The following is a 23,943-nucleotide window of genomic DNA, read 5'->3' as shown; positions in this document are numbered from 1 at the left end:
TCCAGTAGTTGATCGCAGGGAGGGGGGGGGGGCGATAATGGTGTTTACGGGAGGACGAGCCGCCGCCGCCGCTGCGCCGCGCCGCGCCGCGATACGGCTCTGCGACGCGTATTCCAGATCTGATCACCATTTATCACGCGGCCAGCGCAGGTGGACAGAGAGGGGAGGCGGGGCGACGGGCCGCGCAAATTGCGCCGAGTTTCGGCTGCGGTCGCACCTGGAGGGAGACGCGTCGTTACCTGCCCGTTCCGGCACGTTCAGTTAAATTCACCGCAATTGTGACTCGGTGTCGGCGGACACGGCTTTCCTTCCCCTAATACAGTCTGCGGTGCCACGTGATCCGCCGCCCCCGCGTTCTCAATTAACGTATTCGCCCGGCGAAACCAATGCGCCGCGCCCGTTTCTTCCTCCGCCCGTGAACGATGGCCCAGCAGAAAATTCCCGTCGGGGTCCCCCAGCTGAAAATTGTTCCCCGTATAAATTCGGGTCCTTCGAACCTTTTGGCGTCACCTCCCGCGACGGGTTTTCGCGTAATTAGACTCGTCGTTCCGCGCCGGATTGGCCGCGCAATAACGCGTAACGAGAGCGATCGCGACGGAGTTAACGCCGCTGGATTCGTTTTCGCGGATTCCATTGACTTTTCAAAGTCGGCTTGTTAGTCAAGTTAAATTTATAGTTGCTATTGAAATAATGACGATTATTATTTGTAGTAACTTTTGGGACAGCCTGTATATTATAATTTTTGAAGGGAGGGAAGTTGATGTTAAACGTACGCCATTCTCTCCAAACGCGACACGATCTTTTTGTATTTCCGCAGAAGCATAATTGAGCCATTTATTTTGAAAGTGGCCTAAGTCCATTTATTTGCTTAAATTGAGATACTTAAGGGTTCGTGTTTCGATGCGATTAAAAATATACGTACGGGACACTAACGAGTCATACTGCTTAAGCGTATCTGAAGGAGTTCAATTTATAGTTCCTATTGAAGTAATGGCGATTATTAAGCGAATAATATGCGTTTTCTTACCAAGAATGGAGTTGGGCCACTTTCAAAATTAACAACCGGATTCGTTATAAAATTTGAAGGAGCCCGAGTCCGTTCGACGTAATTTAAGATGCTTCGAATTGAAAGAAACGATGCTCAATTTATTTTATATATCTTCACGACGCTTCGAAAACATAATTTACGCGATTCGAAACATTTTTTAACTACGTAAATTACAAAACAATTTACTGCTCGTCTACATTTTGTTTTGGAAAACTTTTAAAGGTGCGATATTTCCGGTTCGAGTACGATATCTTTTTCCCGAATTCCGTTTAATTTTTCGCACCTTTCGGACGTACGTTTCGTCGATCTTTTCTCCATTGTTATCCGTATCTTCATCCCCCGACGACGAATATCGTCCTATAATTCTCTTTCTTTTTCGATTTTCCTCGAAATCATTGATTACCAATTCTTCTTCGCTATCCGAACTAAAGGTCTCGTCGTTTCGTTCTTCCCCGTGGGTGAAATAATTTCTAAAATTTAATATATTAAACTTTAAGTTTTATATTCAACCGTAAGTATGTATATCGCGTAATCGTTTTTTACCGACAATTATCATAAGTTTTACGATCACGGAATCACGAAGTTACCAGAAAGATGGCAAAAGGTCATCGAACGGAATAGAAAATATTTCACTGATCAAAGTTCGCTTCTTGTATATAAAAAAATTGAGTTTTATTTCACATTGAAATACCGAAATTACTTTACCTGCCAACCCAATAAAACGCGTTACTTAATCGTATAGAATTCTTGAGAATGATTCAAGCTCACACTCCACATAAATGGTGACACTTAAGTATGCCGAAGCAGACTTCGCTCTTTCAGAGAAACGCTTTACAACCTCGGCAAAAAAGGACACGTCACAGTGCCTTGAAATAGGAATAATCGACTTTTCATCCCCCTCGAGGAACGTGCGGCGATTAACGGACCGTTTGTGCTTTCAGTTAAAAATGAGAGGAGAACCGAAGACGTATAATTTCGTCGGGACACGTTTGTTTAACAATTTGATGGATCGTCGCCGGGGATTGGTTGGCTCGACGCAAGGCCGGGATAGACAGCCGTGACTTCAAAGAGGCGTTCGCCGCGCCCTCGACTTCCGAAAGGCGCTCGATCGCGTTCGAAGATCAAAAGAAGCAGATTTCAGGTTCAATGGGAGCGTTAACGGGCCTTTAATCGGACCGGCGTAAAAGCGACTCGTTCTAAACTCACGAAGGAAACAACAGCAAGTGGCTGTTGAAGGGGGTTGTTAATCAAGGGACTCTGGGAAGGTGCGAACGACGCCGCCGACGAGGACGAAGCTCCGCACCGTCTCTCGGCGTGCCGAGGGAGAAATGACAGGGGCCGCCCCGCGATAACGAGAGCCTTCCGGTAAAAGCGGAGCGGGACGGTCTGCTTTTCACCCGGGGAAATTTGAATATCGCTAATTGAACGCCGTTCCCCCGTGCTCGCGCGTCTACGTTTGAAGAGGGCTCCGTGACGGGCCCCGCGTCACCGAGGATATACAACATTTTTAACGGTATGCAAATGCACGGAACCGTTCCGCGGCCGGCGTATACATACAGAGTGTCCCGAAGATGTCTCGCAATCCGAGAGTGGCGGGTTCCTCGGGTCGTTCGAAGCAACTTTTTCCTTTACAAAAATTTTCTCCGAGGCACCGTTAACGAGTTATTAACGAGAAACAGTGACCAATGAGAGGCGAGCTCGGCTGGCGCGTGGCGACCGAGCCAACGAGCGGAACCGGGCTTCGCGCGCTGGTTGGCTGGGCCGCCTCGCGTCAGCCGTACTCGATTCTTATTGGTCACTGTTTGTTCGTTAATAACTCGTTAACGGTGCCTCGGAGAACATTTTCGTAAAGGAAGAAGTTGCTTCAAATGATCCAAGGAACCCGCCATTTCCGGATTGCGAGACATTTTTGGGACAGCCTGTAGACTGTTGTAAATCGATGCGAAGACAAAAGAAGTGCGAAACAATGCGTATGAAGACGATTATTTGGTTCAAACGATGAGAGATGACATATCGCGATGACATATATCGTCCAGAGAGATGACATATCCGCGATAGCCGCTATAGTGGCGTGTCGTTCTGAAAGATGATATCCGCGGAAGCCATTATAATGGCGCGTCGGGCCTAAAAGGTTAACCTAGATTCCGCGAGCCGCGGTTAAGCTCGAACGCAGGAAAATAAGGGAAACGTCTGGCCCGTTCCGCGGCCGCGTATTAACGAAGCAATAAACGGATGCACGTGCCGGCCAAAGCGGCGGAGTTGTATTAAAACGTTAAAATTGCAGCCGGGACGCCGGCGTGTCCATCCCCCCTCCTCTTCCTCCTCTTTCCGTATCCCGAGCCGTCGTAATGGCCGCATCGGATTAATCCCGCAACAGAAAGTTCTCAAAGCGAGCGGACAGTCGGCCCGCGCCTGCGGACCCGCAGCCCTTACTTTAATTATTCCCGGCCGTTTCCGGCATCATTAAGTAATAATTAAAGAGGCGAGAAGTCGGGGGAGAGACAGCGGTAAACCCCGCGACGCCGTTGAAGTTGGACCACGAGCAAGTTTCAGGGCTTATCGTTAATTTCCCTGGAGGAGCACCGTGACCGAAAACTTGCCCCGATTGGGGTCGATTCGCATACGCGTGCTGGGCTCTCGGGCCGTGGTCCGACGCCGACCAAGGCCTCGAATCATTCTTACGTTCGATTCACGTTGGAGTGTTCGCGCTACGCGCGCCGCGCTCGCGGCGTGCCAGGCCCGTCCGGCACCGTGCCCGAACGTGTTCGCGCTTGCGGGCAGGCCCGGGCCAGGCCCGCTTCGCCCGTAACCGAAACGAAGCGAGACGGAACCGCGGAACCGGCACGATGCGGACAGAGCGCGCGATCTTTCGTTCTAGCGTTGCAGGCGACAAACCCGGGAAAGCGTTTCGACTTGACGAAGCATGCGAGAAAAGGAATCTATGGTGGCTAGATGGTGGCGCGACTTCCGGCGACCATCAGTGGGTCGTGATTAAATAAAATGTTAAATTCTGAAGAAAGTATCGGCTTTTCGGGGTAACTTGGTATCGTTCGACGAACAGATCGGGTCGAAAGGGACTTTCCTGATTCTTTACGGCTTGAAACGCGGAGCTCGATGTATGCTCGATTATTCGTTTAGAAAATACGTTTTCAATTGTACAATAAAGTATGAATTTTAACGCAAAATTCATTCGCGCGAAGACTAAAATGGGAAATCGGCCATCGACGCGTACAGTACCGCACAAAATTGAGCGGACACTGTTCAAAACGCAGTGTCTCTTTTAAAACTTGGACCAAACGACTAGAATTTTTGTTTAAACGATGCTGGGGTTTTAATCGATCGATCTTTAATCGTTTGCAGCTTATTTCAAGGACAACCGATTTCGATGAAATTTTCGGTACGGATGTAAAATCTACAAAATGCATTTTATAGGCTCGGATGAAGAAGTTAAAAAGCGCGAGCTTTTTTACTGTTTGTTGTGAGGCCCGTCGCTGCATCGCGTCGTCGCGGCGCGGCGCGTCGAAATCGCGGCGCGCCGGCAGCCGTTAATTGATAATCTTGGTAGCTTAAGTTTCGGCATTAGATGAAAATTGCCAGATAACCGAATTACAAGCGACGTCGCGGCGCCCGCGGAACGGTTCCCAGTGTTTCGCAGAAATAATTACGGGAGCCCGGTTTCCCCGCGACGAAGCGGAAGGGAACGGAATCCGCGGCGTTCTCCCCCCACCTCCACAGAGCATCCAGCCGCGTTTCCGTATCATTAGCTTCCTGATTTCACGCGGCATTGTTGCGTTCCGGCCGGTGTCAACGACTCGATAACGCCCACCTGACGCGCGCGGCCCGCGATTTGACAAATCAGTTGCGGAAAATTTCGCGGCGGGAATTACGGCGCCATGAAACCGTTCCGGTTTAAATCGGTTCAATCGGTTTTAGCGACGTTCCGGGTTGTCGGGCAAGTCGGTTACGCTCGAACTCTAAATTCTGATTTTGACGAGGCTGTACAGGGTGTCTCGTTCGAGCGAGCGCAGCAGGATATCTCGGAAGGCGTTATGGTTATTAAGAAAATGTTCCTACGAAAGTTGTTTGGTAAGAAGGGATACGTCGTGTGGTGTTGGTGGTTTTTTTATGGGTAGAGTAGTATGGGAGATCTGAAGATTAGTATGATTTTCTTAAATGGAAGGCTATAGTTTTTGCTTCGGAAAGTAACAGCTGGCATTGAGAGGAATCCAATGAGGTGCTATATGATGGTATAATGAGTTTGATAAAGGTAAATCGTTAGCTTATGTTGCATTGTACAGTGTGTCTTCGAGCGAGCGCAACAGGATATCTCGGAAGGCGTTATGGTTATTAAGAAAATCTTCCTACGAAAGTTGTTTGGTAAGAAGGGACACGTCGTGTGCTGTTGGTTGTTTTTTTATGGGCGGAGTGGTACGTGAGATCTGAAGATTAGTACGATTTTCTTAAATGGAAGGCTACATTTTTTGCTTCGGAAAGTAACATATTATACACAGACTGTCCCAAAAATGTCTCGCAATCCGAAAGTAGGGGATTCCTGAGGTGATTTGAAGCAACTTTTTCCTTAGCGAAAATGCAATCCGCGGCTTTGTTTACGAGTTTTTAACGAAAAACAGTGCGCCAATCAGAGGCGAGATCATTTGGCGCGAGTCGGCCGGGCCAATGAGCGGAACTGGGCTACGTGCGCTCGTTGACTGGGCCGCCGCGCGCCAACCGAGCGCGCCTCTTATTGGTCAGTGTTTTTCGTTAATAACTCGTAAACGAGGCCTCGAAGAACATTTTCGCAAAGGGAAAAGTTGCTTCGAATGACCTCGGGAACCTCACATTTCCGGATTGCGAGACATTTCCGGGACACACCCTGCATTATGTATATTGTACATATTCAATATATGTTATACACTATATTGTGCATATATCTTGTTTTTCTTTTATATCGACCAGATTAGTATTTTCCATTACGAGAAAGGAATTTCCAACTTACTTCCATTCTGCTAAACAGATCACCGGAAACGAAGAGACTGAGCGAAGTGTACAGCGCGGATGAAAATTCCAAGAAACGAGCATGCTCGCCGAGTATCCGAAATTTCTGTCTCCTTTTCTCTATCCGAAATTTCGGTTCACCGGATTCGGCAGCCTGTCGCGCGTGTAAGCATATTGTACACGAATCGCGTGTCGCGATCGAAGTTCAATCGAATATTCCGTGTGCGCGGAAAGCCCGGGGTGGCTCGCGCCGTTTCACTTTCAGCGGCGGGCGGGCGACAAAAGAGCAAGAATCGCGTGACGGATCGCATTGTGACGCGCTCCGCAGCGTCGAAATAGAGTCCTCGTTATTCGTAAAGTAGCAGAAACAACGTCCGGGGTATCGTATAAGAAATTCCCAGCGCGATACGATGCACGCGAGTGCTCTGTTCCGCGGCGAATTTGTTCCCCGGCGCGCATAAAGTTTCCCTGATTTCGAGGAACACGAGAACGCGCGATACGATCTCCCTCTCCCTCTCCCTCTTTCTCCTCCTCTCTCTCTCTCTCTCTCTTTCTCTTTTTCTTCCTCCCCCATTCGCGCCCCTCGTTCCGTGCCGCGTCGCGGCGCGCAGTCCGCGCGAATTGAAAATTTCGCGCGGTCCCGCGGGACGTAACGGATTCGTTTCCCGACTTTTATCCGGCCGACACCGAAACCTCGGCGGCCGGTTTTCGCGCGGGCAATAAATTTTCGCCGCTCGTAAATCGTAATCAGTTTAATGCGGCTTACATGTTAACTACGAAACGAACCGCGAAGTGTGCCGACTTGCTTCCACGTTCTCGCCGGTCGCCGCGAGATCGTTCCGAAGATCGGGGAACCGGGAAAGTAGGTACGATGCCCGAAAAATCGGGCCACGATTCGCTGCTCCGAACGAGTCTACGAGATGATAATATGTGTGTAATTGGTTTTACGGAAAGCAATCTCGTTTCGTAAGGGTGTCAAGGAAACGTTTGGATCGTTTCTGTTGAACGTGGTGCGTTAGTCTGTTTCTTTTTTAAAATCGGATATCGCGTGATTTGTGTGTGTGTGTGTGTGTGTGTGTGTGTGTGTGTGTGTGTGTGTGTGTGTGTGTGTGTGTGTGATCGATTTAGTGTAACTTTTTTGATTGTAACTAGTTAATGTTTAATATCTCAGAAAATATAAATGTTTAAATTGTATAAATATATAATATATATAATGTGTACAATATATGTAATATATAATGAATATGTACAATATATATAATATAATATTGAATATGTGCAATATATATAATATAATATTGAATATATGCAATATATATTGAATATGTACAATATATATAATATAATATTGAATATGTGCAATATATATAATATAATATTGAATATATGCAATATATATTGAATATGTACAATATATATAATATAATATTGAATATGTGCAATATATATAATATAATATTGAATATATGCAATATATATGAATATGTACAATATATATAATATAATATTGAATATGTGCAATATATATAATATAATATTGAATATATGCAATATATATTGAATATGTACAATATATGTATATAATATAATATTGAATATATGCAATATATATTGAATATGTGCAATATATATAGTATAATATTGAGTATATACAATATACAATTGAATATGTACAATATATAATAATATAATATTGAGTATATACAATATATATTGAATATGTACAATATATAAAAATGTAATATTGAATATGTGCGATATATATAATATAATATTAAATATATGCAATATATATTGAATATGTACAATATATATAATATAATATTGAATATGTGCGATATATATAATATAATATTAAATATGTACAATATATATATAATATATTTCTACTGAATATATACAATATACTTTTGCAACATTACAAGTAGACTGCGAATTTCATAAATTTCCGACAGCAACGAATGCGCGAAATACAAAACTATAAAGACTTCCTGAACTTATAAAGATTGACATGAAAAATATGTGAAATACTGCTATTATTAAAAAATTACTGTTATCAAAATTTTCATCCAACCTCTATTCCCCTTGCTATCAACTTAGACCAGTTAACATGGACAATTTTTATTTTGCACAAAGATCCGCAAATAAAGCCTAATTGTACGTGTCGCATCTCGCGCAACACCGCCGTTTATTTTCTCTACTTCGCGATGCCGCGAATTCGCGCTATATTCGCGATTATATCTTCGGATGCTGTCTATTGAGAAAGTCAGACTGGTTAAACTTACCGTGCCACGAACTAATTAACCGAAACGATAATGTGAAGCAGGCTGCTGCGCGCAAACTGTTACGCGAATCTCCGAACTTCCACGGAGATGATAATCGTCAAATTTTGTGCCGAAATTATCATTGGGCATGGAACGAACAGTCGAAATTATATTGAATGTTTAATCCCTCGTTTATCATGCTCGTATCTAGACTGCGATTGTTTACGCGGAATAAAAACACTGTTTGATATATTATAGAGAGCCGAATATAAAGATTTTATTCTTTCTTTGCCAATTCGAACGAAAAAGTTAAAAATAGAGTATCGATCTCCTTCAATTATTTTAACCTTTCTGCTGTTTTGACCTTTAACTGTGCACGTTGCACACAAATCTCGTAGAGGAACCAAGGCGTCTGGCGTACCCTAATAGCTGGAAATGGCAGACACGTTTTATATTATTTATTATTTCCTGTGCCAAAGAATACTAAACGTTACTTGGACATTCTAAGAAAAAAGGATCATCATCGTTTCTGTTCAAAAGTTATGCATACTGTGAACATTACGATACGGAAAGAGTGATTGGTATTAGAACAAAATTTCGTTCGCATGTCGTCCACCCTCCGTGTAAATTGAAGATTAAATTACTTTCAATATACAGGATGTCCCAAAAATGTCGCAATCCGGAAATGGCGGGTTCCTCGGATCATTTGAAGCAACTTCTTCCTTTACAAAAATGTTCTCCGAGCCACCGTTAACGAGTTATTAACGAACAAACAGTGACCAATAAGAATCGAGTACGGCTGACGCGAGGCGGCCCAGACAACCAGCGCGCGAAGCCCAGTTCCGCTCATTGGCTCGGTCGCCTCGGGCCAGCCGAGCTCGCCTCTCATTGGTCACTGTTTTTCGTTAATAACTCGTCAACGGTGCCTCGGAGAAAATTTTTGTAAAGGAAAAAGTTGCTTCGAATGACCCGAGGAACTCGCCACTTTCGATTTGCGAGACATTTTTGGGACACTCTGTATACGCTCCGGTGATAGTGACCAGGAAAATTGAGCGTATATATACGCTTATGACGCAAATGGGTTAACGCGCCCCGATGCCCTGCAACTTCTTCTTCTTCTTCTTCTTCTACTTCTTCTTCTTTTCCGTCCTGCAACGTACTTCGTCGGCGCGCTTCTATGCGCGACGTTCACGCCGGCGAATTGATGCTGAAAGTTGCCGGAAGTTCAGGCTAGAAGTTCCGACTTTGAGAAAATATTAAAAAGATGCGTTCAATATTTGCGATAGTAGATTTTTAAACCGAGAAAACGATCGATTAAAAATAGCAATTCAATTTCAAAAATATTCAGTAATGTCTCCCTAAGTGACGCTCAGAATCTTGGCCCGCACGTGTTCGAAAAGTGAAACAAGATTTGTTCATTGGACCGCGCCGGTTTCATCCCTGGACGGTTTCACCGCGTCGTTCTGTCGAACAGCACTGTAAACTCGAGTTAACGTTTCGATCAGATCCCCACGGTTCAAATTTTCGGGGACCGTAAGTTGCTGCAACGACGCCGCCTTGCAAAGTCGAGCTCGGAATTATAATATTTATATCGGAGAAATTGGTTCCAGTTTTTTTAACCCTTTCGCTACGGAGCGCTTGCGTCAAAATGTGATCGCTGCGAACGGAGCGTATTATCGAGTAGTTGGCACTGAAGTATGGAATGTATTTCTGGTTCGAAGTTTTCCGTAGTCCAAATACATTCAGATTTTTGTGATCTTGAGCACGTTACTGTTTGTCTTGCATGGCGAACGCTTTCGGTATCGGTATTTTCACTTTCAGTATTCTCACTGCCGCTCGTGACAAACATTCTCCTAAATTTTCTTTTCCCCATGATTTGATAATGGGTCTAACAAAATTGAATACTTTAAAACTCAACATATTATCGCAAAGGCAGAAATTCAGTATTTACCCGTGAATCATTAAAATCAAGCTAACGAAATTATTTTAGAATTATAAATTCGTGTAAATCTTTTAATCGCTACTATTATAAATTGCTGATACATATCCGTCGCTGGCAATGTTCTAAAGAAGACTGAAACTGTGTATCGTTAGAATAAAACACAATATCGTCTTGTCAATAGTGTTATACTTCATGATAGTCAATTGTTTGAGGCATGCAGCGTTGCCGGATACTCGATTAACAAAAGTATCTCATGTAAAGTATAAAATAAAAGTATATATATGGTATGAACGTATATATACGCTCTTCGTGCCCGCGCGCCCACTTTTCCAGAGCGTATATATACGCTGTTCGTATATGAATGGTCATTCTTCGAGGGCGTATATATACGCCCATCGGAGCAAAAGGGTTAAAGAAGTTCTGAGCTTTCTTGTTCTTCTTTGCCTAGCAAATATGATAAAGTATTTGTTCTAATTCGTACCGTTGGCTATGATTTTGAAACAGTGACGAGCGCGAGCCTGCTTGAAAATATTTCGCAGCGTAAAATTTATTAAAGTATATACTGTTTTTGCGAATCGTTGATTTATCAGCCGAAAGAGCACGATGATCGTCGCGATGCAAAAGATCTCTTGACAGTACAGTAATTTCTCCCGAAATTGCGCTCAGTTTGGAAACGAAAGTGGACAATTAGGGAAGAGGAGATACGATTATTCGAGCCTCGCGGCTCGTTTCTATAATTATTGACAATCGATTACCATAAAAAAACGAGCCACAAGGCTCAAATAATCGTATCTCCTCTTCCTAAACTGTCCATTTTTCTGGACGATCTGAGCGTCAATTAGGGAGACATTACTGTGCATATAAAAGGTGTACCCCTATTATTCCGTGGTAGTTCCGCTGCTTTCTCCGTTAACCTCGTAACACATCGGAGTGACTGAAACTGTGTATCGTTAGAATAAAACACAATATCGACTTGTCAATAGTGTTATACTTCATGATAGTCAATTGTTTAAGGCATGCAGCGTTGCCAGATACTCGATTAACAAAAGTATCTCATGGTAAAGTATGAAATAAAAGTACATATGGTACGAACGTATATATACGCTCTTCGTGCCCGCGAGCCCACTTTTCCAGAGCGTATATATACGCTGTTCGTATATGAATGGTCATTCTTCGAGGGCGTATATGTACGCCCATCGGAGCGAAAGGGTTAAAGAGAAGCACGAAGCCAGAAGACGAAGGGTGGTGCGATATGAAGGCGGAGAAAGAGGGAAACGGGCGAGAGTAAAATGGACGCGGCGATCGATTAGCCTGACTCTGGTGCCGGCCGGCTGGAAGGCTCGGGAACGTAATTGCGACTTGTCCCTCTCGCTTTGCCGCGTTCCGTCCTCCTCCCTTGAACTTGCTCCTTTATCGAGAAACCATCGTTTCTTCTTGGCGCTCCGGCCCGCGCGTATTATTTTTACCGCGATAATGGGGCCTTTGGAACTTCGTTCGATCGTGTTCAACCTCGTATCACTTGATTCCTTTCGGCCGGCCCGGAGGATCCTGGGACCGGAATCCATCGACCCGGCCGATTTTCTTCGCCTGGCTTGCGACGCGGTATTAAAATTCGAGGACGCGGGCCAAGATTAAATCTTGTCGTAACCTCTCCGGATAAAATGTGCCGGGGAAAACGACTTGCTTGTCGAACAGCGTGCAAATTAGATGTCTGCCGACGGGTAGCTAGTTTGTAGTCGTCCGATCGCGCGACCGAAAACACCGGATTAAAGGGCTGATGTGGGTTCTCGCGGAAATTGTTTTTCGTTGTCCTCTGCTCGCCGACGCGATCCCCCCCCGTTCGGAATTATTATACATTGCGCAGCGTCGGAATTATTTGCAGGTTGATCGCGGAGTTTTAGAATTTTTTTACGATATTTTTTGCAATATTTTTACAAAATTTTATATTTTCGCTGCGGTGGAATACTTCGACGGGAATCGACGAATTTGATGAATCTTAATTTTTCGAATTTGTTTTCTCGTAAATGGATTCCTTCGAGTTTTTCGTATTTTATAATCACGGCCGAATTTGAATGTCGAAAGTGGACTGAGAATTTTATGAATTTGTAAGAGAAAACGCGTAGATGCGAGTTAAAGCAACGGACAGCTTGAAAGTGATCAAGAACGTCAATGTATTAGTTTTAAGAAGAGGTTTTTATTCAAATTTTCATTTTTACAATTGAAAGTACGTATGTATCATTGTCTCATAAAGTTTCATAAAATGTAACAGCGCGATTATTAAAACAAACAGTGAGAATTCTAGAAGAAATCGCGGTGTTTCTATTAATAATCTATTAATCTATCTATTAATAATCTATATTAATAATCTATCTATTAATAATTAATCTATCTACTAATAATACAGGGTGTTCGCACAGTGACAATTGTTATAAACAGAAAAGAAAAATGAAAATTGTATCTAACATAACAGTGCTACAATTTTGTTAACAGGAAATGATCAAATTAACCCGGACTTACTTCAATAAATTCAATTCGAAAGAATCATTGACTATAACTTACGTTTATGTTTCATTAACGCGTAGGAATCTTAGTTTTATAGTTAATGCCAATTTCTGAGCTCAAAGTCATCCAAAAATCATTGCATAGTAAATCACTGAATTCATTTTCACATCAGCTGTAACAATACGGTGTTAAAAGTACATAGTGTTATTTAAAAAAGTCAAGGTGACCTTAATATTATATTTAACAAAAAATTTTTTCACAATTTTTATTAACGCACTTTACTTCCATCGAAGTACCGAATAACTTGTGTTCAAAACATTTTTTCGTCAGATTGGCCCGGATGCCTCGAAAATACTAGTGGCGACCGTTACGGTGAACACACCCTGTACAGTGTGTCCCAAAAATGTCACGCAATCCGAAAGTGGCGGATTCCTCGGGTCATTCGAAGCAACTTTTTCCTTTATAAAAATTTTCTCCGAGGCACCGTTAACGAGTTATCAACGAAAAACAGTGACCAATGAGGGGCGAGCTCGGCTGGCGCGAGGCGACCGAGCCAATGAGCGGAACCGGGCTTCGCGCGCTGGTTGGCTGGGCCGCCTCGCGTCAGCCGTACTCGATTCTTATTGGTCAGTGTTCTTTCGTTAATAACTCGTTAACGGTGCCTCGGAGAACATTTTTGCAAAGGAAGAAGTTGCATCAAATGATTCGAGGAACCCGCCATTTCCGGATTGCGAGACATTTTTCGCACACCCTGTATATTCCGCGCTACAATTCCTTTCGACTAAATAAACCTTGCGACAACACCGTAAGCGTAGCGCGCGCGCTCGCGCGAGGAAACTTGTAAGCTCGCAGGCGCCGAAACTTTTCGCATGGAGTGTATTTCGTCCGGGCTTAGACAAGGGCTAATAGGATTTCCAGCAAATAGGTGCATAAGTAAATGAAAAGATCCCCGCAATTCCCTTGCAAATTGCATTGGTCAGCTATCATGTTTTCCACGGCGCCCGGCTCCGGCATTCCCGTCGTTCCCGGCGCCGATCCCGACACCCGCGGCCCTTTCATCCCTTTATCTAGAGCACGCAATTTCGTTTTACTTCTCGCCCGTGCAGTCGTTGTTAATTACATCGAAGCACAGCCGCGCCCGTTATCTCAACCACTTAACCATGCCTTAATACCCCATCATCTGGAAATTACCGAATTCCGCGTAACAAGCTCCACCGCCGCCAGGTTCACCTCTATCGTAATTTCCCTTTTTACGGCATCTGGATTCCGGCCAAATCGCTTTTTGTCCGCTTTCAACGTCTCTTTGCCACGGTTTTCTACGAATCCCGTTCGCCCCGCCCCGCCCCGCCCCCCACTCCTCCCCCGCCGCCGACGTCGTGGAACGGTTCTCGGACTCGTCTAACCGGAAACAGCGTCATTGTCCGCCCTTGGAACGACCTTCGTCGCTCGCCGAATATTAGACACCTGAAAACCTAACCTAAAACCTATCCCCCACATCTCTCCCCCTCCCGCCGCTCCACAGGTAGCCGAGCCTTCCCGCCGATCCCCGGCTCCCGTTTCCACTCTGCTAACGTTTCCATTGTTCACTTAATTGTTCCGGATTAAAGCCTGTGTCGTTGTCGACTGGCGATCCCCGCAGTCACGCCACCCGAACGAGCCCCTTTTGCCGCCGCCGTCGTCGTCGTCGTATCGCATCCAGAAGAGTAAATCGCCGTTGAACGGAGTAAATTAGACTTCGCCTGCTCGGCCACGGTAATCCGAGTTTGCCCGATATCTAATTCGTCGGATCTAATCGCGTTCGGGATAACTTACGGATAATTGTTCCCACAAGGGAAAGTATTCGACGACGGAAGTTTCGTCGACGAGATCTCGAATTTCTCGAGGTTTACGGAAAAAAAAGAGGTTCCCTCTTTTGGTAAACATTGTTGGCGATCGTTCGTTACGCGTCTGTGCTCTGATCATTGTTAAGCCCTTGCCTTGACACGTGATGCAGATTTTTAGGAGGAGTTTGTTAATTGTTATTGAATTTTATTCGATAGAATTGAATAGAAAGTTATTATTGGACATTATGGATATTTCTTTTAAGTCGAAATGAAATTCTTGTTCTCTTGTCGTCGATTTTTAAGCATTCAAGTAAATATATATCATAATAATAAAAATATAATATAATATATATATAATATAATAATAGTGATAATAGTATAATATATATAATATAATAATAGTGATAATAGTATAATATATATAATATAATAACAGTAATAATAATATAATATATATAATATAATAATAGTAATAATAATAATATAATATATATAATATAATAATAGTAATAGTAATATAATATATATAATATAATAATAGTAATAATAATATAATATATATAATATAATAATAGTGATAATAATATAATATATATAATATAATATATAATAGTAATAAAAATATATAATAAATTGTCTTTTCTCATCTCAAAAATTATTACAGTCGAGCAACTTCTAATTACTGCAACTGCAAGGAAAAATGACACGGCAAGGGGTTAAATTCGAGCGTCACAAAATAATGAAATGCATACACAATTTGTGTTCACTCGTCGAGCGGAGTCACGGAACGCGTGCACTTCGTCGATGAAATTTCGTTCGATCGAAACGCGCGATACGAAACACTGTCGTAGTTTTCACAAGATTTTTCGATTTTAATGAACCTAGCCGTTTCGACGCGTGACAACGTGACGAACAATTTTCCCGTCGATACGAATTTTCTGCATACGCGAACGTCCCTCGTTGCATCGACGCTTCGACGCATCAATTACACGATGTCAACGAATTTCTTTCGCTCGTTTTAGGTCGGTATTGTTTCCGTGTCACGTACATATCGCGCAAGAGAATCCACGAAATAGTATTCTGTGTGGCGGCTAACCTCTAACCTCAAACTTCGTCCGTCCTTCGAACGTCTAGGAAAACTGTACTGATGAGTCCTCTAGCGGGTCCCGGGCGAAACGTTCTCCCCCCTGTTCCCTCCAAACCACCGTTCCTCTCACAGCCGTCAAATTCTAAGGGTGTTCCAAAAATGTCTCGCAATCCGGAAATGGGGGATTCCTGAGGCAATTTCAAGTAACTTTTTCCATAGCGAAATTGCAATCCGTCGCTCCGTTTACGAGTTATTAACGAAAAACACTGACCAATCGGAGAGCGACAGCGGCCGGCGCCTCGCCCTTGCGGCCGATGCCGCGTCGCGCCGGCCAGCTGACGCGGCGGCAGTGGTCGCGAGGGCGGGGCGTCAGCGATCTCTCGTTGGTCAGCGTTTTTCGCGAATAACTCATGAACGGTGGCTCGCAGAAAATTTCTGCTAAGGAAAAAGTTGCTTCGAATGACCTCAGGCTTGTGATCTCGTGATCTCTCCTACATTCTATGTATAATACTTCTGATCGACCGGCTTCGGCAGAGGTGTTGAGAGAACTATACATGCGAACAGAACGAAGAAAGATCACGATGCTCTAAATACAGAAAAAGTATCGTCTTTTTATCGGACACGGCCGATCGAGAACGTTTTCCCGGGCACTGGTAAACGCCGGGATCTTAGAATGGCCCTTTTGTCGGGTATATCCAGACACGCGGCAAAAAACCGTGTATCTCAATTTAGCTGTAGAAAACGCGAGTACACTGGCAGAAAGAGAGAGAGAGAGAGAGAGAGAGAGAGTACCTTTTGGAGCGAATCCAAGGTATCGCAATCGACTCCGGAGTCTATTATCTGGCCGCTTTTCAAATAACCGTCTATCCTTTCCGCCGTGTCGTATTAAACGGATTAAAGGGAAAGCTCGCGAAGCCCGGTTTCCAAGCAGTTTCCAACCGACGCACCTGCACAGAAATAGAAAAACCATCGACGGCAGAGGGAGAGGAGGTGATCGAATCATGCGGCCCCACTCGTGTCTCGCGTAAGCGGACGTTAACGCCGTATCCCTCGGAACATCGCTCTCCAAGATCACGTAATCCATATTTTTTTCCCCCCACCCCGGACCGTCTCGAGCGGGGAATTTACCGCGGCTGTCCATATTCGCCGGGCGAGATCTACTTAACCCAATTCGGGGCGATCCGCGGCGATTTATAGTTCCCATTGATTCTAATAGAATCGAAATCCCTATCGTTTCGACGGCGGCGTCGCTCAAATGCACGGGGACGAGTGACTTAACGCGCGTTACACCGGGATCGAAATAATCGTATCGGCGAATTAAACTGTACGGTTCGCCGAGATTTCTCTGCTAGCCTCGCCCCCTCCGGGGAGGGGGGGATATCGATGCCCACGATTCTTACGGCGCGCAGAAACACAGAGGCGAGACGCATCGGCTCGGATAATCGTGTTCTTTCGACCGGAAGGCCATTCGTCATCCTGATGTATCGTTATGACTCCGCGAATGATTCTCCCCCCACCCCCACCCCACCTTCTTGCGAGCCAAGTTTCCGCACGGTACACGGGAACACACTATAAGCCGTGGTTGATGTGCTCGCGAAACTTCTGAGGTCCGCGCCGCTTACGGTGTCCCACGGAAACACTAATTTATCAGGGACGTGCGCCGTGAACGGTGTGCCCGCGCAATTTCCCCTCGTCGATTATGATTATTTTCGTCGGAAATGTATGTAACTCCTCGCGTCTCGTGCGTTCTACAATTTGTCATGGGAAACGTAATTATTCTGGGGATTTTTTTTTTTTAGGGAATATTAGCCGCGGTTTTTTATTACAAATACTGCGAGTCGCCGGCGAAAATTCTCTTGACAATGACGTCGTGGACAACAATGATTTTATTCGCTCACGGCTCTGCTCAGAATGTCTCGATTTTTCTTCTTTCTTTCTCTTTCTTCCTTTTTCTTCTTTCTTTCTCTCCACTGCATTTTCTTGCCACTCTTTCTCTTTAATGCACTATGTCCCATTCTATTTCACTTGCTGTCTTACTTATTCCCTCTCTCTCTCTCTCTATCTCACTCACTCACTCTCTTTCTTTCTCTCTCTCTCTCTATCGCTATCTCACTCACTCACTCTCTTTCTTTCTCTCTCTCTCTCTCTCTCTCTCACTCACTCACTCTCTTTCTCTCTCTCTCTCTCTCTCTCTATCTCACTCACTCACTCTCTTTCTTTCTTTCTCTCTCTCTCTCTCTCTCTCTCTCTCTATCTCACTCACTCACTCTCTTTCTTTCTTTCTCTCTCTCTCTCTCTCTCTCTCTCTCTATCTCACTCACTCACTCACTCTCTTTCTTTCTCTCTCTCTCTCTCTCACTCACTCACTCTCTTTCTTTCTCTCCCTCTCTCTCTATCTCGCTCACTCACTCTCTTTCTTTCTCTCTCTCTCTCGCTCACTCTCTCTCTCTCTCTCTCTCTCTCTCTCTCTCTCTCTTTCTATCTCTCACACTGACATAATGACAACAACGTCGTGGACAATAATGATTTCATTCGTTCACGGCTCTGCTTAGAATGTCACGATTTTTCCGTTCCAATCGTCTCCTTAATTCTTTCTTTCTCTTCACTGCATTTTCTTGCCACACTTTCTCTTCAATGCACTATGTCTCACTCTGTCTCACTTGCTGTCTTACTCATTCCCCCCCCCTCTCTCTCTATCTTACTCACTCACTCTCTCCCTTTCTTTTTCTCTCACTCACTCACTCACTCACTCATCAACTCACGCACTCACTAGCACTCTATCTTTGGACTACGCAGGGTCATGACATAACCTATGCAGTAAAATCGAGTTACTCGAAACTGCAGTAATTTATGAAAATATTTTTAATAACTGACGTTCCATATGTGAGGTGCTACCGCCTGACTTTAATACACTCTGTCTCATTTTATTTCACTCGCTGCCTTACTCTCTCTCTCTCTCTCTCTCTCTCTCTCTCTCTCTCTCTCTCTCTCTCTCTCTCTCTCTCTCTTGATCACTGCTTGCTCTTCATTCCCGGGAAAAATCAAATACAGTAAATTCTTCCCAATTTTCCTTCGGCTTGACAATTTGGGAAGAGAAGATACGATTATTCGAGCCTCGAGCCTCGTCATTTTTATAGTTGCCGATTGTCAACAATTATAAAAGACGAGATGCAAGGCTCGAATAATCGTATCTCCTCTTCCCAAATTGTCCATATTTGTCTACGAACTGAAGGAAAATTAGGGAGAATTTAACTCCGGTAGCAATGAGAAACATTACGAGGGAATCGAAGTTTTTGATACACTATTAAAACAAATATTCTTTTTCGAACTTTCCTTATATCTGAAAATTCGGAAAATAGAGAAAAAAAAATTAATTTTTCTCTCCCATGTTCTCCAGTTTCCTAATTAATTTTTAATTAGGAGACATCCTGCTTAGAGGAGTGTGGAAACCTGCACGCGTCTCGGGATCCCGAAGTTTGGGACTCCCGAAAGCTTCGGGACTGCGCTCGGTTCTCGGGCAGTCTCGGCCGGTCTCGGCCGGTCTCGGCCGGTCTCGGGAGGCCTCGAGCGGTCTCGGCCGGTCTCGGTCGCTACGCACGAATAGGATATGCAAGAATCCACAAGCGTCGCGCGCGATCTGTTCGGGATTCAGTTGTCAACTACGCACCGAAAATATAAAAAGAAATCGGAACAGCGATGACACGGTAAGTCTTTGATAATATTTAAAAACGATAATATAGAATAGTTCGCACTCTTTGTCCTCGTGTAAACTTTAAATAACAAGGATACAAATAAAAAATACAGTCTTTGCAACGACTACATGAAAAACATAGAACAAACGTGTTTACAATCGCTAACTTTCGAGGTTAGTTTGAACCGTTCAGTGTGTGTGTGTGTGTGTGTGTGTGTGTGTGTGTGTGTGTGTGTGTGTGTGTGTGTGTGCAGCATGCTCGGCAAAAGAGATACGCATGTCGGGCATGTTTCAATCAACTGTCACCGTCAGAAGTTCGAAAATCGGCGCGTGCAACACGAGCACTGTAAGTTTTTACGATCCGTTTCGCCCGGCGGCCAGGAAACCGTCGAGCCGCCGAACGAAACTGTATTCTCTCGGGTCGCGCAATATGTCACGGGCCGCTTTGAATATCTCGGTTTCGACTGGCCGCTCGAACGCCGGTATTTTTATCGCGAGCCACGGAGAAACTTCGCCCCCGCGAAGTCGGCCTGATCCCGGCCGTAAATAAGCCGCTCTCTCGGCGTCGCCCGTTCTTCGCGCGAGCGCCGCCGTAAAAATTAAGCTGCAGCCGGCTTAAAGGTCAGGGTGCACGGAATTTCGTAATTACTGCAACAGCCCGGCAGTTACGTTAATGATCCAATTTAGCAATCGAGCGTAATTACGTGTTGTTCGTGATTTTTGTGCCGGGGTTCGGCGCGGCTCCGTGGGCGAGAAGCCGGATTGGCTAGCGTTTCGTGGACGGGGGCGTGTCGCGCATGAAATTATCGAACGGCGATCGCGTTATCGAACGATCGCGCGTTCCGTACCAGCGATCGACGTCTCCCGACGCGGACGCGCGCGCGCGCGACGTTGCCGTTTTCGGCGAAACGGCTCACAGTGGGCTGCATCGAGAAATTCAGCGACATTCTGTTATAACTTTTGAACCATCAAAGATATAGCGATGAAATTTTCACCAAAAATATTTAAAAAATAGTTATTTTCTACTATAGATAATTAGATCTTTTTTTACATTCGTTAAACAATAATTTTTAATTAATTCTCATTGATGTTTTTTGTGAAAAAAGAATTGTTTCAATATAATGTTACAAACTATTTGTAACATTGCAATGCTAACGTACCTGGAACCGTTAGTATTGTAACGTTACAAAGTTTGTTTCGTTTACTTATATTTTTCATGTTATATGGAATAATCAAAAATTTTAAATATCCGTCGATTTACAGATGAAGAAGCGTTCTGTGATATACCGACTGGAACACAGAGAGATTATCTTCGATATCTTTAACCTCGAAGTAACCTAACGTCGATATCTTTGAAACGTAATAATTTACAATCTGTTTCGTCTTGGTATGTAACTTTTACAGAATTACGTAGAGGAAAGTATCCTGAAAATATACCGTTTGTCCGAAACTGTGAGTCCTTGGGTGTCGAAAGATAATTCCTTGTCGAATGTAAAGAATTGTAACACTTTTCGTATTTTATTGAACATTATATTTTTCATATATAGGATACGATAATCTTAATTTAGCTATTGTTTCCTAACGAGAAATATTGCCTCCCAATGTTAAAAAAGAAAGCGAAGGAAAAAGTTAATTAGGTTCGTCGGGACATCGCGAGGAAAAGAAGCATATTTTTTGGCGTCGAATGTAGCGTTCGAAATGTTTAACTTTAAATTGTCGTATCTATTACAATTTACGATCATTTTTATTAATATTTCCACTTTCGAGGGTAATGGACGTTTAACAAACGATAAAAATTCACTGGACATCGATATGAGATACAATAATCTTAATTTAAGCTATTGTTTCCTAACGAGAAATATTGCCTCCTACTGTTAAAAAATAGCAAAGGAAAAAGTTAATTAGGTTCGTCGGGACATCGCGAGGAAAAGAAGCATATTTTTTGGCGTCGAATGTAGCGTTCGAAATGTTCAACTTTAAATTGTCGTATCTATTACAATTTACGATCACATTTTTATTAATATTTCCACTTTCGAGGATAATAGACGTTTAACAAACGATAAAAATTCACTGGACATCGATATGAGAAAATTAGGTTTTTGTCAAAAAGTCACTAAAATCTTCGATCCGGCCCACTCACTGTGCGGCTCCTCGATACACTCGGTTTTCTATCGATTGTTTCGTCTTATCGGTGTCCCCGCAACCAGACGGAACAATTTCTTCCGCCGCTATCCGATACCGTGCGATTTATGGCCGCCGCGGTCAAAGCAGTCGAACGAAGACTTTAACGGATTTGCGTGCGGCCGGCGACACTGTGAATTAGAAACACGCGGCGAATCGATTGTTTTCAATGTTTCCGGTATAATTAAATTGCTGGCGAGAAACGTGGTTGCAGCTGCACGCACACACGTTTTATTCGGGCAGGCAATACACACCTGCACAATCGCGTCTTTGACAGTGATTTACGTTTCCGCGCGTGTTCCGCTCTCCGAATCCTATTGATCCTCCGCCGAAGCATTTGTACTGCTCCGACTGAGATTATACATTCGACAGCGAGCTAATATGTTTACGATGCATACAAATGCATCGTACAGCAGCGGATTCTAAAACGAACGAATATTCCGCAGCGAGCACGGTTTTTCTGATTAAATCGAAGCGCTGCAACGAACGCGGGGCGGATACAATAAGAGAAAAATTGGCTGCTATTCTCTGCAGGCTCTTTTTTTATAATTGTTTTGTAAGTTTGCACGTATGTCCACCGGTGCGTATAAAATTTAGGTGTAATTGATTATATTTATAGCATGTGTATTTGCATGTTCTTATATCTTCTTTTATCGCATATTGAATTTATTCTATTTCTATTTTGTAATAATATTCGGTAATATATACAGGGTGTCTCGACTAAAAGAGGCTATCAAAATGTATCATTCATTTTTAATGGCACAATTCAAATGGTGTTGAAGTTGGAATACCATAGAAGAACGATTTTTCTATCCGGTCGTATTTCCATTATGTTTTCAAGGTCATCGTTATTTTTTATCAGGGAAAATCACGTTTTTTTTTTATTCCATCTTGTAGCTAAAAATTTAAATTAATATTAAAATACATTTTAATATCGTTAAGTCATACTCTTCGGGTAACCTTCAGCACCAAAACTGTGATAAAATTGTGAGATAACATTAGGACTGTTTTTCGTTAATAACTCGTAAACAAAGCTGCGGTTTTCAGTTTCGCTGAGGAAAAAGTTCCTTCAAATGATCTCAGAAACCCCTCATTTGCGGAAAATAATATAATTTTTGGACAAATTTATAATCCTGGAACGAATTAGTTCGTTATAGCGTAGCCCTCTGTACCTTTAAATGTAAATAGGGCAATAATCGAGATGTAAAAGGATTTTAATAGAAGAATAATAGCATTAATAGAATATACAATAATAATAATAATAATAATAATAATAATATAATATAATATAGAATAATAATAATAATAATAATATTATTAATATAATATAGAATAATAATAATAATATTATTATTAATATAATATAGAATAATAATAATATTATTATTAATATAATATAGAATAATAATAATAATAACGTTATTAATATAATATAGAACAATAATAATAACAATATTAATATAATATACAATAATAATGATAATAGATTAATAGTAGACAGATAATAGATTATTAATAGTAATAGTAATAGAATAAAATTAAATGAACACAGGCTTAGCAAACAACCGATATAAACGCGTTGACCTCTAAGATCCGCCGCGAATAGACGAACGGTAAAATGGAAACAATATTAGTCCTCGCGAAGCAACCGTAAGAACCGTTGACATGCAAATGGCATTTCGTGCGTTGCACACGAGAGCCTCATTAAGAAATCTCTTTGAAACGTTCAACGTGCCGGCGACACCTTTCCCAAAATTGTCTTGTAAAATTACGCGAGCCTTCATTTTGTTATTCGAACCTCCAATTAGTCCCCGGGAATTATGCCCCTGATTAGCATTCGCCGCTCAAAGGACGCCCTCCTTCGAAATGAAACTCCTGCGGGAACCGGACGGAGGCCTTGGCCAAGTTCGGTCGGAAGTTCAGCCGAAAATTCCGTAGTTCCGAATGCGCCGGGTGCAGCGGGTTCATTGAATCTCTTTGCGCCGCCTATGGCGCGATGTTCCACGAAGAGGTCTCGCGAGCGATATCCGCGCGGAGATGGCGATACAGTAATGTCTCTCTAATTAACGCTCGGATTGCGCAGAAAAATGGACAATTTGGGATGAGGAGGTACGATTATTCGAGCCCTGCGGTTTATTTTTACAGTTATAAATTGTCCACAATTATAAAAATGAGCCTAAGGCTCGAATAATCGTATCTCCTCTTTCGAAATTGTTCATTTTTGTTCACGAGCCGAAGGAACGTTGGGGAAAATTTACTGTGTATCAACTTTATTATCTTAATTTTTCTCTCTTTAATTTATTTATTGATTTTATTATGTAGAGTGTCCCAAAATTATGGCACTTCCGGGAAGTTAGAGATTCCTGAGATCATTCGAAGCAACTTTTTCCTTTACAAAAATGTTCTCCGA

At 43.1% G+C, this 23,943-nt stretch overlaps 1 protein-coding gene and 1 long non-coding RNA gene across 2 annotated transcripts in view; one reads left to right on the top strand and one right to left on the bottom strand.

The window, feature by feature from the left end:
- Dop2R (dopamine D2-like receptor) overlaps window positions 1-23,943 on the bottom strand; it is a 435,398-nt gene that overhangs the window by 216,559 nt on the left and 194,896 nt on the right.
- LOC117227830 (uncharacterized) overlaps window positions 19,088-23,943 on the top strand; it is a 45,278-nt gene continuing 40,422 nt past the window's right edge. The window contains exon 1 of the long non-coding RNA XR_004492151.2: window positions 19,088-19,365. This is a non-coding gene — a long non-coding RNA (uncharacterized LOC117227830). The remainder of the gene's footprint in view (window positions 19,366-23,943) is intronic.

The sequence above is a fragment of the Megalopta genalis genome, chromosome 8, assembly GCF_051020955.1.
Source record: "Megalopta genalis isolate 19385.01 chromosome 8, iyMegGena1_principal, whole genome shotgun sequence".
Classification (NCBI taxonomy): Eukaryota; Metazoa; Arthropoda; class Insecta; order Hymenoptera; family Halictidae; genus Megalopta; species Megalopta genalis.
The sequence above is the reverse complement of the archived record's forward strand: the minus strand, read 5'-3'. Positions and strand labels throughout refer to the sequence as shown.